The sequence below is a fragment of the Vombatus ursinus genome, unplaced genomic scaffold (genome assembly GCF_900497805.2).
Source record: "Vombatus ursinus unplaced genomic scaffold, bare-nosed wombat genome assembly UNPS02014841.1, whole genome shotgun sequence".
In the NCBI taxonomy this organism is placed as follows: Eukaryota; Metazoa; Chordata; class Mammalia; order Diprotodontia; family Vombatidae; genus Vombatus; species Vombatus ursinus.
Window position 1 is genome coordinate 4,365,472 of NW_020954619.1, and position 14,991 is coordinate 4,380,462.

Here is a 14,991-nt window from a genome sequence, read left to right on the forward strand (position 1 = left end):
CTGAGGTATGGAAAAATGAGATGGAGTCCTGAGGGAGGAACAACAAGTTGTCCCATTTGATTGGTTCACAGTCAAGTGTGAGAAGACTGGAAAGGTGAGAAGGGGTCAGGTTGTGAAGAACTTTAAATGCCAAACAGAAGACTTTATATTTGATAGCATGTAATCGGGAGCCACTGGAGTTTACTGAGCAGAGAGTGAGAGGAAGACATTGCATGGCCTACACTTCAGGAAAAATCAGTTTGGCAACTGTCTGAAGGATGAATAGGAGTGGGAGAGAGACTAAAATAAAGAGGAATCATTAGCAAAGTACTGCAATGGTCCAGGTGAGAGGTGAAAGAATCTGAACTAAAATGGTGGCTGTGTGAGTGGAGGGATGATGTAAAGGTAGAAAAGACAGCATCTGACAACTGGGTGTGTGAGTTGACTGAGAGTGAAGAGTGGAAGATGAGGAAGTTGCAGAGCTTGGTGACTGAGAAGATAATGATTTCCTGGACGATCCAATCTAATAAACATTTATTAAGTGCCTACTATGTGCCAGGTACTGCGCTAATTGCTGGAGCTACAATTAATAAAGACAATCCATGCTTTCAAGAAGCTTACCATCTAATGGGGGCAGTGGGGCAAGTGGGGAGACAACACACAAAAGGAGGAAGGAAAGATGGGAGAAGACCAGGGAGTAACCAAGGGCATCTTGTTCTGCGGAACTGAAACGAGGCAGAGCAGCAGATGCAGAGAGGAGCGAGATGAAAACTCCAGTTTCTTCCCTTTATAAAGGAAGGCTTTGGGAGAAGTTCAGTACTACAGTATTCATCCAAATAGAGGGGGAAGGAGGCTGAAGGAGATGGTATCAGGCTTGAGTTAGCAGCATGGTGATGAGATGAGAGGTGATGAACTTAACCTGACAATGATAATTAAGAGGGAAGGCTTTGAGGGAGGGTGGACCATAAGTTTTATTTTGGACACCTTGAATTAGATGTCTTCAGGACATCTGGTACTAAATGTCCAATGAGCAGTTGGCTGTACTTCATGTCTGGAAAGCATGCCTTCCTCACCTCTGTCTCTCAGAGTCCTTCGTTTCCTTTAGGGTCCAGCTTAAGTCATCTCTTAATTGAAGCACCAAGCTTCCCTCCAGTTTTTGGTACTCTTTCCTTCCTGAAATCATTTTTCTTTCTTACATTTTGCATTCTCCTATAAAATGTATGCTTCCAGAGGTTAGAGACTACTTACTTAATTTAGGTTTGTTAATCAATGCTTTTCATATAGTGTGTATTTAATGAATGCTTATTAAAATGAATTGTTTGTACTTCTCCCTGTTTTACATTCAATTCAATTAGCCTGTCCCTTCAACTTTTATCTTTCCTTTTCAGTTGTTGCTTAAATTTGGTTAAGTGACACTTTTTAAAGAACTTCCACTACTTTAGAAAAAGAACAAAAGGATCTGTTTTAAATGTCTTCTGTACGTCACAGATGTCATACCAAATTTAAAATATCTAAATTGAAACTCATCTTCATCCCCCCATCAGCTTTGTTCTAACTCATCTATATTTGTTAATAGCACCACTATTCTCTCAATCACTTAGGCTCACTTTTTGTCCATGTCTCTTGTGTATCACAAACTCTATAAATTCTTTAAATCTCTCATATTCATTCATTCATTTGCATCCTTATTGCCATTTCCCAGTCCATACTGTGTCCACATAACACAATAGCTTGCTACTGTTTCCCAATTTTTAGTTTCTGTCTTTTCCAAACCATCTTGCATCATGCTATATTAATCTTTGTATAAAATTTAAATCTTGGGATAAGCTGAGCAAAGATAATAAAAATAGCAGTATTACATAAATTAATTTATTTATGTCACATACCAATCAAAAAACCAAAGGATTACTTTATATAACTAGTAAAAATAATAATGAAAAATTCACCAGGAGGCACATAAGGTCAAGAATTTCAAGGGAAGGGGGAAAAAAGCACGAAAGAATAGAGCCACCATATTTCAAACTATACTACAAATTAGTAATCATCAAAACAATCTGGCACTGGTTAAAATACTAGTTTACTTAAAGACAGAAATCCATAAATGGAATAGATTAGGTACATAGCATGCAGTGGCAAATGAACCTAGTAGCTCAGTGTTTGATTAACACTTTTTTTTGGTCTTTGTAAGTCAGGACTGACTATTTGACAGAAACTGCTGGAAATGAGCAGAACAGCAGAAATGAGCAGAAATTGGCAGAAATTAGACTTGGACCAACCCTCACCAGCCCCTTGGCAGACAAGATAAGCTCCAAATAGATACTCGACTTAGATAAAACCTTTCAAATCTATTGATAGGGAAAAAAGTTTATCACCATGCAAAGGATAGAAAGATTCAAAGAAGATTATAAGGAACAATTTTGTTATTATACAGCATTAAAAAAGGTTTTGCACAAATAAATTCAATTCAGCAAAGTCAGAAGAGAAACAATTAATTGTAGAAAAACTGTAGAAAAATCTCTGGCAATTTTTTCTGATAAAGATTTCATTTCCAACATACATAAGGAAATGATTTCAAACCATGAGACTAAGAACCATTCCTAAGTGATAGTCAAAAAGCATGAACGGGTTGTTCTCAGGGGAAGAAATGAAGCTATCTATAGTTACATTAAAAAATGCTCCAGGTCATTAATAATTTGAGAAATGCATATTAAAGAAATTCAGAAGTTCATTCTCACACCTATTAGATTGGCAAAATGAAAAAAGAAAATGACAAAGGCTAGAGGGGTTTCAGGAAAATCGGCACATTTATTCACTGTTGGTGAAATTATGAATGTGTCCAAACATTTTGAAAGTTACTAAACTGTGCATAACCTTTGACACAGTGATACCACTGCTAGACTTATACCCCAAAATGATTAAAGAAAGAGGGAAAGGTCCTATAAATATAAAAATCTTTATATTAGCTCTCTGAGTAGTGACAAAGAACTAGAAACTAAGGAGAAGTCCATCAATTGGGTAATAGATAAACAAACTATGATATAAAGATGTACTGAAATACTATTGTTCTGTAAGAAATGACAAAAGTGTTGATTTCAGACAAACCTGAAAATTCTTGTATGAACTGATACAGATGGAAGTAAGCAGATCAGGAGAACAATTTATAACAGTTGAAAGATTTAAGGACTCTGATGAATGTAATGACCAACTATGACTTCAGAGGACTAATAACGATGAAAATGAAACAATAAATCACAGCTCTGACCAGTGCCTACAGGAAAAATTAAAAGTCCTTAGCTTGAAATTCAAGACCCTCTACAACCTGGCCCCAACATACCTTTATAACCTTATTCTCCCACTATTCCCAGTATGAATCTTCTGTTCAAAGCAGGACAGTCTTTTTGCTAATTCCAAATACTGCAAGTTCATTTTCACCACTACACACTTGCCCATCTTCTTTGTCCTGTCATATATACCTTCCCCCCTCTACTCTATTTATCCCCCCCTTCTCTCTGAACTCTTATAGTACTTCCTATTTACTGGACTCAATCATATCCTGCTGTGGATTGCCATTTACTTTTCAGCAGTGCTATGACCAGAGTCACTGGCCAACCCTTGGAGGAACAGTGCAATGACAAATTGAGGCCATGGATCTGACTCTAATCCTAATTCCTGAATCCCCAGAGTGTCAATATTTCCTTCTAGACTCAATAACTCATTCCTGATAAGGTGACCCTACCAAAGGATACTGTGAGTAAAAGAACCTTGTGATCTCTCAGTAAGGACTCCTCAAATCCCAAGCAGGTAGTGAAGGTAGGTAGTGAGGTAGGGGGAATCAGTGATGGATAGGTAGATATGAAATTCTTCAACTTGAAAGACATCAGAGAGTATTGTGATTATTAATCCTTTGTTTCTCCCATTAGACTGTGAGCTTCTCGAGAGCAGGGACTATTTGTTTTTGGCCAATGTTGTTATCTCCAGTGCTGAGCACAGTGCCTGGCACTTAGTAGGTGCTTAACACATTCTAGTTCGTTGACTAACTTTGAGCCCCATCTCTGAGGCTGACTTGACTGTACCTTGGCAATCCTTCTTCCTACTTGGACTCAGATTGGAGTGCTTTTACATTATCCATAACATTTAAATCCCTGTGACCCACAACTATAATCCTCAGCCCCCTACAGTGGATACCATGGAGAGTTATAAGTATCTCAGAGGATCAAAGAATGGCAGACTGAAATTTTAAAAGAGTCAGTTTCTCTAATCCAAATAATTCATTTCACAGTTGAGGAATCTGAGGCCCAGCAAGATATTGTTCTTAGGATGCTATACTTGAAATTAAGAAAACTGGGCTCATCGGATTATAACTCTTGAGTGGAAGGACTCTCAGAAACCATCAACTCCAATCTCACTTCACAGATGAGGAAAATAAAGTCAAGGGGTTGGTCACTTGTTCCGAGTCAACACAGAAAATAAGCATCTGAGGAGGGATTTGAATTCTGGCTTATGACTATAGAGTCATTATTCTTTCCACTATACTACCCTGCCTTCTTCGAATACTAACTAGTTGTATGATTTTGGGTAAATCATTTTATTTCTCAAGGTCCTCAAGTGAAAAATGGGGGAAAGTGTACCAATATTACCTACCTCCATGGTATTTTTATATGTCAGTTTTTATCACTGACAAAATCACACTATTAGTGACAGACCCGGGGGCAAGGACCCAGGTCTCTCGAAGACCACAACAGGCCTCTTTTCATTCTAACAGCAGGTTTAAATTTTTTAAAAATCCCTGTCAGTACCCAGTAAAATAGTGAGATCAATAATTATTTGTTGAATTTAATTCAATAAAAAGCATAGCCTCACCTTTCCCTCAGATAAGCACATTAAATTTGAAGTGAGAAATACAACTTTTTCCACAAGTTGAACTCTGTGAGTAAAAGACCATTCTTTAATTTAGTCTGTCTGACATCATTAAAAAAATAACCTTAGTTAATCTTTTCAATGTGTATATGTACTGACTTCCTGTTTTTCTCCTGAGTGTCTACCAGAGTGGCTTATGTAAGGCAGGGTTTGTGGCACTGTATTTCAGGAATACTGGCCCAAAAGAAATATTTCCTTCACTTTATATGGATAGTGAGGAAACCATAGAAAAGCCACATTGCACAAATATCCCATTACACAAATATAGTCTACGTACAGGGGAAATATCTCCATTCAGCAAATATTCTAAAGCCAGAATGAGTGTTAAGTTTCTGTGATATAACTTAGTTCAGCTTTTCACTCACCAAGGTCTACCAAGAGTTTAAGACATACAAATACTAATGACTTTCACATACATACACAGCTAAATAGCAGGGTTTCTGATGCCTCTCTCTTGCTGGCCAGAAAATAGCTCACAAAGCTTATATAGCAGCTTGTCTCATCCAACTTGATGGCATTTTCAGATGGAATGTGAAACTGCCATCCAGACAAGGTCTAAACAAATCCAGCCCCTCTTTCATCTTCCTTTTTATTCATACTCTTACCCCTAAAGAACCCCATATTTAGGATAATAGATTTGAAGCTAAAAAAAAGATTCTGGAAGTCTTCTAATTCAACTCTTCATTTTATTAGTGAAGAAACTGAGGTCCAGAGAGATTAAATGTGTCTGTGCATAGCCATGTGCCCATGGTCATTTGGTAGTACGTGACTGAGCTAGGACCTGAAACCAGTTCTGCTCTTCCTACTTATACCCTACTGTCTCTTCTACTATAACATTTATATACTTCAATACTTCGAAGGAGATGTGACTTCATCTGTGTTCATATGCCTTCCTTCAAAGCAGATTTCAATCCCTCCAAGCTTCAGTAGATGGCTTTCAAAAATTACTGTGGCCAAAAGAGTTCCCTGTCCAGGGATCAATCTCCTGGTAATGAGCCTAAACAAAATTAGTCAGACTCATCTTCAGAGACAGATACATACTTCATACCCCAGATTTGCAACAGAGCAGAACTTTATTGGAAGAGCTCAGCTGCAGGTCTTGATTAAGAATACCAATTGACACTCCGGGATTAATGTAAGGCTCTTTTCTCTTCTTTAAACTTCTCTTTAAAAACAAACAAATCCAAAAGCTAACAAAAATTATGTTCTAATTTCTGAGTAGGAACATTGTGGGTAAAATTCCTGCCTTTAAAAAAATTGCTACCTATCCTTTTCCCCCTTTTGTTCCCTTCAGACTTTGGGATGGGCTTTATGTGAAGTCTCATTCCCACAGTGAAAAACAACAGAAGCAGATGACTGCCCAGTGTGTTTACTTACTCTGTATGAATGTCTTTCTACCTCCCTCCTGTTAGTTCATATCCTTTATTTCCTTCATGACTGACCTCTAAAAAGAAGACTGACACTTTATCTTACTCTTTACTTACTCACTTTGAATTTCACAGAATCTACATACAGTTTGATCTAAAAATAAGTTCTATGTACAAGGTCATGTTCTTATCTTTCTTTACATTCCCCAACACTGAAGCACAGTGCCTGGCATATAGTACATGCTTAATAAATATTTGTTGACTGATTGACTATGCTAGGCACTGGAGTGCACACAAAGATATTAAGAGGCAGTATCTAATCTCAAGAAATTTACAATCTAATAAATTGAAAGATTTGCCCCTGGATAGCAGCTAAGTTGGGGAGAGAACTATGTACCCTGACTGCTAGGCCAGTGTTCTTTCTTTTTTCCACTAACTTCTCTGGATTTCAGGTTCCTCTTATCTAAAAAGAACAGATAGAGTATTTGCTGAGCACTTACTGGATGTCAGGCGTCGTCCTAGGCCTAGGAATGCAGAGAGAAACAAGTAAGATAGTTCCTGCCCTCAAGAAGCTTACATTCTAATGGAAAGTGACAGCATACAAGGGGAGGTGAAAAGGGAATGGTACTCCTGCAATATCATGGTGTGGAGATGATGAGAAGTGACATAGACACTTGGCTCCAAGGAAAGTTGAGACAAAGGTTTACTTGTCAGAGCCCAGCATTCCAGTAGAGTGTCCAAGGTTCCAGTGAAGAGGATGCTGTGACAGCAGACAACATGGTGTGGAGATGGCCAGGGGTGACCTCTTAATATCCCTTCTAGCTCTAAAATGCTGAGATTCTATAAAGTAATTACTTCTGGTTGGTACCCTAGTGACCTAACAGTTAATGAAGCCTCCAGGACTAATGTACACCAGGGGAATAGCTTAAAGACTCCAATTATATGCCTATATTATGCCTAATATGGGTGGCACTGTGCCCCATCTTTATTATTAGAGAACTGATAGTCTTTGAAAAATATATTGGTCTTTAATTTTTACATCACTTTCATTTTCTAATATATCTTCTCTTCCCTACCCAATGAGCCATCCCTTAAAAATAGAAAAAAAAAAAACCAGTTTAGCAAATCTAAGCAGCATATCAATCAAGTTTGTGAATATATGCACAATTTAACACCCACAGTTCCCCACCTCTGCAAGGAAGAAAGTACATTTTCTCAACTCTTTGCTGGTGCCAAACTTGGTCATTGTAAGGACACAACAGACAGCTTAGATTCTAAGAGAAAGAGGAAAAGCCATGCTTACCTTAGGAGGACTCTTCCAGATGCCCTAAAAGCAAAACAAAACATGAAAGCATGTCATTTCTTGGCTAGAGTGGTACCATTTTCTTATATGTTTCAGAGGAGACGTCTGTTAAATATAATGATGTTCATCGTGATGTCTCTTCCCAGTGTTGAATGTGCTCTGTTCTTGAGGGCGGAGGACATTGATGTAGATTACTGCTCAGACGATGGCATGGCCCCCTATGGCTGGCTGCATTAACCAGCTGCTGTAATAGAGAGCAGCTTACCAAGCCACACAGTTCTCAAACTACAACCAAGCCTAGTAGTAATAGAAGTCAGGAGAATCATAACCACAAACAAATGTATGTCCTGCCAAAAGTCGATCATACCCCTGGGCAAATTTAACCAAACAACATAATGAAAGTTCAACTCTTAATTCCCCAGTCCAGGAAATAGGGCATGAACCCGGCTCACAAAATACCAATGGCATGGCCAAAAGCCAGAGTCACAGACATTAAGACTCTCCTTTCCGGTGCAAACTAACCATTTCTAAAGATCTAACCAGCACAGCTCACCAAGGTCCTGTCTCCCAGGAAGAACTTCTGACAGCACTGTGGAGATGAGAATACTACAAAGAATACTTTCTGGATCATCAAGGTTGAAGTGTTCCACTCACCCAACTAATGGAAACCAGTTTGCATTAACGTTAACTGTACTAAATGCAGTGGTATGGTAGAGAATTCAGAGATGTCCCCAAGTAGTGCAGCCAGGTGGGAAGTGAGGGTCTGTTCTGAGTTATTCCTTTACTTATCTCCCTCTTTCTAGACTACCACTCAATCAAACAATCCATCAATCAACCAATAAGTATCTAAGTGTCAAGGAGCATCTACTAAGTGTCTAGGTCAGAGGGAAGCCGTATTACTGGAAGGATGGTGGTGGCCTCAAATTTGGAAGCAGGATAGGTTTTAGGGGAAAGATAATGAGTTCTGTTTTGGAATTGCTGATCGTGAGATGCCTAAGACACATACAATTCGAACTGTCCAATAGGCAATTGGTGATGTGAGACTACAGGTAGAGAGGTTTTGCTGTCATTCAGTCATTTCAGTCATATCTGACTCTTTGTGACACCATTTGGGGTTCTCGTGGCAGAGATACTGGAATGCTTTGCCATTTCCTTCTCCAGCTCTTTTTTACAGATGAGGAAACTAAGGCCAACAGGGTTAAGTGACTTACCCCAGGTCACACAGCTAGTAAGTGTTTGAGGCCAGATTTGAACTCAGGAAGATGAGTCTTCCTGACTCCTGCCTCAGCACTCTATTCATTGTGCCACCTAGCTGCCCAAAAATAACTGGATAAATTGTTGTTGTTCAGTCGTTTTTTGGCCATGTCTGACTTTTGGTGACCCTATTGGAGGTTTTCTTGGCAGAGATACTGGAGTGGTTTGCCATTTCCTTCTCCAGCTCATTTTACAGATGAGGAAACTGAGGCCAACAGGGTTAAATGACTTGCCTAGGCTCACACAGCTACTGTGTGAGTAGTACTGAGGCCAGATTTGAACTCATAAAGATGAGTCTTCCTGACTTCCGTCCTGGTACTTTTATCCACTGAGCCACCAAGCTGCCCAAAAGAGAGAGATTAGGGCTAGATACATAGATTTGGGGGGGAGGCTGGGCAATGGGGTTAAGTGACTTGCTCAGGGTCACACAGCTAGTAAGTGTTATGTGTCTGAGGTCAGATTTGAACTCAGGTCCTCCTGAATACAGGCCTGGTGTCCTATCCACTGTGCCATCTAGCTGCCCCTAGATACACAGATTTTTAAGTCATCTGCAGACAGATGATAATTAAACTATATCTCTCCTAACGTATTAGCCTTTTATATTTTGCTATTATAAAACAATGTTCACTCATATTGACCATTTTTTCACCACTAAGCTAAGATGTCTATTAAACCCTGGTACCAAGGGGAGTTTTTATGGTGGAGCCCAGCATAAAACCACTGCCTAGCCATACTTATTCCATTTTGTGTTTGTGCAACTGAATTTTTTTTAAAGCAAGCATAGCGTTTTACATTTATCTTTATTAAATTCTATCTTATTAAAGTCAACCAGACTTGGTAAGGCTGGAACCAGGACTATGCAGACTTACAGGCTTGGGCAACAGCTGGTGATTTAAACAAGAGAGCACAGCCAGATGTTGGCTATTTCTAGGCTCAAGGACATGTGTCAGAAGGCCGATCCAAGACTAAAATACTAGCCCAAGGGGAAAGACTAGTATAAGTAACAATAACCAAGGCTGAAACAGAGTCCAAAGTCTGAGTCATGAATCTGTTCTGGGGTATTGCAGGTAGTTATTGTTCTCCCACGAGGAAGACAATTGACTGGACTCTGGGTGGACATCAGAGTATGCTGGTCTTAAGTTTTAGGGATCTATTTACTGAGAGACTGACAGGGTTAGAAAATCAAGTCCATGTGGGGAAAGGCAGAGGTCCAACCACTGAGATATTGGGGTACAAAGCAGAAACATCCCAAATTAAGGAACTGAAATGCAAATCAGGAAACCAAATCACTGAGCTCTGGGGTACAAATAAAGAACCACTGCATTTCTTTGGTTGAATGAGTTCCAGAGAAAAAGTGTCACACTTAATATAAGCTGGCTACACTGGATAGGGTATAGAATCACAGAATTTTAGAACTGCAACTGACACTAACATATAATACATTATACAATATTATCGTTACTTTTGACATAGATCTGTCTCAATGGCCCAATAAGAGCGCAGGCTTCTGAAGTGCGCAGAAGTGCCTGAGCCTAGAATGGGACCTTAAGGATCACGCTGGAAGGAGGCCAGTTGGGAGGTACAAAAGAAGCGACAGCAGTAGCAGAGCTCTGAAACTAAATGTGGCCACAGTGGCAGCGGCAAAGGCAAGAAAGGATCTGTTCCAGCAGTGGCTCCAGGATCCTGGGACCTCACCAACTTTGTGTGAGTCTTTGCGGAGTTTATGTCTGGAGCTGCAGGGGAATCAATGAGATGGGGTGATGGGAAAGGGATTCCTGTTCTTAATCCTCACAACTCACCTTTAAGCTACCAAAACCTCTGCTATGATCCCAGGAGGCAGAGGGCTGTAATAGTTTTTATATTGTTTCGGAGATTCCTAGATTAAAAATCCACAGCTAGGAAACGTAGTTTGCTCACAATTCCTTGCCTAGGTTCCAGCCAAGTAAACATCTGTGAAAAGAGATATTTAGCATTCCTCCTGACAAATGACTATTATTAACAAAAAAAAAAATCACAACCTACCATTTATAAAGCCAGAGAATCATATGAGAAGACAGCTGCAATAAAATCATTCCCACTTCATTATGGAGTCATTGTTTGATAATGTGTCTGGAAAAAGTTATTGATGACCTGGCCAATGGTATTCTAAGTTCACATTCCACAGCTCAGAAAAAATGGTAGGGTTGTCTTAATTATAACTGGCGAGGAAAGTGATCTATATGTGTATTAAATTAAATCCATCTCCACTCAAGAGGGAAGTTGCCTGCTCACCACCACCTCTGGGACATTTTCTCAAGGTCCAGGCAAATTCTTAGAAGACAACTACAGCTATGGAATTCTATTTAATGAAAATAGTCATTTTGTTTAAAAAAAAAGAGGTGAGAGAGGATAGGATATAAGGGAGTGCAGAAAAATTAAGGAAGGAGAAACCTGCCCTCCTGAGTAAAGTGAAAGACAGTGAAGTAAAATTTCAAATCTTAACTCCTTTCTAAATGGCCAAATGTATTATACCTTCCATTTTCTCAATGCTGTTGTGTGGTGCGGCTAAGAGAACTATATTTTAATATCCAAACCACAAAGCCCTGGCTTTTCTCTATGTCATGCCATTATCTGGCACTTGGCAAAGTTAAAATTCTTCCTTTTGAAACTACTATTTCCTTTTGGAGGTCAGCTGAAAGTCCAGTTCAAGCACCACATTGATAAAGCTAAACACAGAACCACTCTCAAAAAAATCTATCAATTATGGGCTCCAGCATAAAAACTCCCCTTGGTGCCAGGGTTTAATAGACATCCTAGCTCAAAGGTGGCTTTGTGCTGGTGCAGCTGTAGCCACAATCAAGAGTTAAAAGACTTATTTTAATGTCTCCCAACTTCCGGCAGTCCTGGTTGCCTTCTCTGTTGTAGTTGTTCAATTTTTTACTTTGGAAAACAGGGTTTTATCATACAATTGGAGAAATACTTAAAACCTGGCTTACGTATTTATTTTTACACATTCCCTGTTAGGAGGCTTTTTTTCCCCCGATAAGCAGAAGCATTTTTTAATCCCAGGCCATCTAACTATTTTCTGAGAATTAATGATTTTCCATCTTCAGTTACATCCAGACTATAGAAAGTGCTCATATGTACTTCTATAAAGTAGCAACTGGCTAATAGCCAGAGACTCGGATGGAAAGTGGCTTCTCAGTTGTTATCCTGATTATATACAATATTAAAACGCATTTACTCATTCTGCAGATGGGATGAAATCATTTGAATTTCTTTTATTACTGAAATGGGGTAGCTTAAACTTATGTGCAGTTGTTTGTTTTTTTAATTCCAGTATTCTAGTGAAGCCAGTTTCTTCTGACAAACTATAGTTCTAATAAATGCCAAATTGAACAGGTTGGCATACATACTATGATAGGGTATGTGGCTGGAAAGTCAAATTGGGCAAACGGCTCTCTTTCAAAAGTGCCCGGTATTAAGAGTTTCATTCTTACTGTTGTAAAGTGAGCAGTTTACAGATGCTGATTACATCAAGAATGGTATTATGTAACTTGATTTTTCCATTATAATAATATACATTCACATAGCTCTTTATAGAGTTGACAAAGCAATCTGTCATACATATGCCACTGAGATAAGATAGCTTTGCCACCTCTTCTATGAAGCCTTCCTTGATAAACCCATTTAGGAGTAATCCCTTCCCTTCCTCGTTTTAATATTTAGGACATTTGTCTGTCTCTTATGCTCGTTTATACTCTGTAAGATATGTATATATGTATGTGTACTTGTGTATATACCTAACCCTCCTAGATTGGAAGACCCCCAAGATTGGGGACTGGGTCATCTATGTATCCTCTGCCTCGATTCCGGGGCTTAATATAGTGTTTTCTATACAGCAAGTGGTTAATAAAATTTTAATTAAAATTTTCTGACTATTTCATTTGGTCCTCATAATAACTGTGTGAGGCAGAAGAAAAATGAGGAAGGTAGGTTGAGAGTGGGTGACTTGTCCAACATCAACGAGCTAATTATTGGCAAGACCTTGACTATAACCCCAAGTTTTCTGACCTCCAGTTTAGTGATCTTTCCACTACACTATCACCTTCAAGTTCATTAACCACTCCCAGGTATGAATAAGCTAAAGCAGGATTATCACTTGATCAAGTAATACATCTGCTCTGTGACCACATGTGCAGTTTGTGACATTGACTTCTCTTATTTCCACTTCAAGGTGAAAATACTATTCAAACATAACCAGTTGGGAAGGGTTAAGGTCATTTTTTTTGGCTGGAACACTAGTCTACCAAACAATTGTCTAGACTACATATTGGGCTAAACTGATCCTGAAGCCCTAGCTTTCCTGCTCATGTAGACGTGGGCTTGGGCACACACAAGAATGTCTGAAAACAGCCAAAGAAGGGAACACTAGGCATAGTGAGCTATGTACCCTAGACTTTAGGAAATAAGATTCAAAAAGTTCAGAGAAAAGTTGAGATTAAAAGCTTCATTTGGAGGCAAATAAAAGGCAAGAGAAACAAGTAATACTGTTGTGGTGGTAAACTACTGACCACCCAGTCAGATAGAGGGCATGAGCCTTGGTATAATGAAAAGGTCAATGGGCTAAGAAGTGAAATTCTCTACCAATACCAGTTGGATCTCCAAAGCTTCAGCACAGTGGCTCTGGGCTCAGGACCCTCACATCTGGGGTCAGGACTCTCAAAGGGAATGATAGGTTTTAAAGTTGGACGGGAACTTACAAGTCCCCTTATTTTATAGGTGAAGAAATTCAGGTTCAGAGAGGTTTAATTGTCCAAAGACACACTTTCACAGGAAGTGAAAGAGAAAGGGTCAAGATTTAAGCCCAGGCCCTTCTTCTCCAAATCCAGTGCTCTTTTCACTATAGCACCATGTGTTTTAGTCTTGGCTCTGTCACTAATTCACTAAGTGACCATAAGCAACTCATCTTCTCTGGGTTTCAGCTTATCTGTAAAATAAGGGAACTAGGAGTTTTCTTTTTGCCTTTCCTTTGGTAGTGTGGTGGGCACTAGTTCTATGAAAGGAAGACATTTATAACAATCAGGACCATTAAGCAATAGAATGACTGACCTCTCAATAATTCCCTGTCACTGGAAGTGTTCAAGCAAAGGCTCAAGGACTTCTTGTTAAGTATGTTGCAAAGGGGTATTCTGTATAGTGTTGGAGCTGGAACTGAAACTCCTTCCAGTTTTAAAATCCTATGACCAGATGACCATTAAGGTCTCTTTCATCTTTTTTTTTTTTTGAGGCAATTGGGGTTAAGTGACTTACCCAGGGTCACACAGTTAGTAAGTGTCTGAGGTCAGATTTGAACTCAAGTCCTCCTGGCTGTAGGGCAAGTGCTCTATCCACTGGGCCACCTAGCTACCCCTAGGTCTCTTTCATCTTAAGAAAAAATAATTACCTGATTTTATGTTTAAATTAAGCATGAGGAGTGGTACCATTTAGCCAAAAGAACACTGGATTTATAGCCTGAAGATTTGGATATGAGGCCTGCTACTGCCACCTGTAACCCTGATCAAGTCACTTAAATTCTCTAGGTCTTGGGGATGATAGTCCTCAAACCACCTACCTCACAGAGTTGCTATAACAAAAACGTCTTGTAAACTTTAGCGTGCTAAGGAAATAGAAGGTGCTGCTGCTGTTATTATTATCATTATTATTATAGTCACAATCCCATGAACCAATACTGTAAAAGGGAAGACAGCTCAAGGAAGACTGGAGATTCTCAAAAATGAAATTCTAACAATATAGTTTAAAATAAACCCAAAGAGGAAAAGAGTGACATAGAAAGAGACCGATGTACCAGTACAGAGAGCACTCTAATGAGATCAAACAAAAACCAAAAATACTATCAACTCCCGTTATGATATATGATGATACAATGCCCGTTACGAGCAATATATGGTTTATAAAACACTGTACATATTTAATCTCAATTGTCACAAACATCCAATCATCGTGACTGGCAGAATAAATGTTATTGGGTCCTTTTCAGACAAGGAAATAAAAGAAAGGTTACAAAATTTATTGCCACAGGGACACACGGCTATGAGGTAGAATGTGAATAAGATTCTGAGTCTTCTGATTTCTAGTCCATTGCTCCTTCAACTTCACCCTGAAGGGCACATGACCCAGGACAACAAATAC

General features: G+C 39.2%; 1 protein-coding gene across 6 annotated transcripts in view; it reads right to left on the bottom strand.

Annotated features, from left to right (window-relative positions):
* The window catches only part of RIN2 (Ras and Rab interactor 2), a 239,999-nt gene that overhangs the window by 138,966 nt on the left and 86,042 nt on the right, over positions 1 to 14,991 (bottom strand). For 5 of the 6 annotated variants that reach the window (XM_027840326.1, XM_027840322.1, XM_027840325.1 and 2 more), the window contains one exon: positions 7,567 to 7,590. The exons of the other annotated variant lie outside the window; for it this stretch is intronic. The gene's annotated coding sequence lies outside the window, so the exon portion shown is untranslated. The remainder of the gene's footprint in view (positions 1 to 7,566; positions 7,591 to 14,991) is intronic. 6 annotated transcript variants of the gene reach the window in all.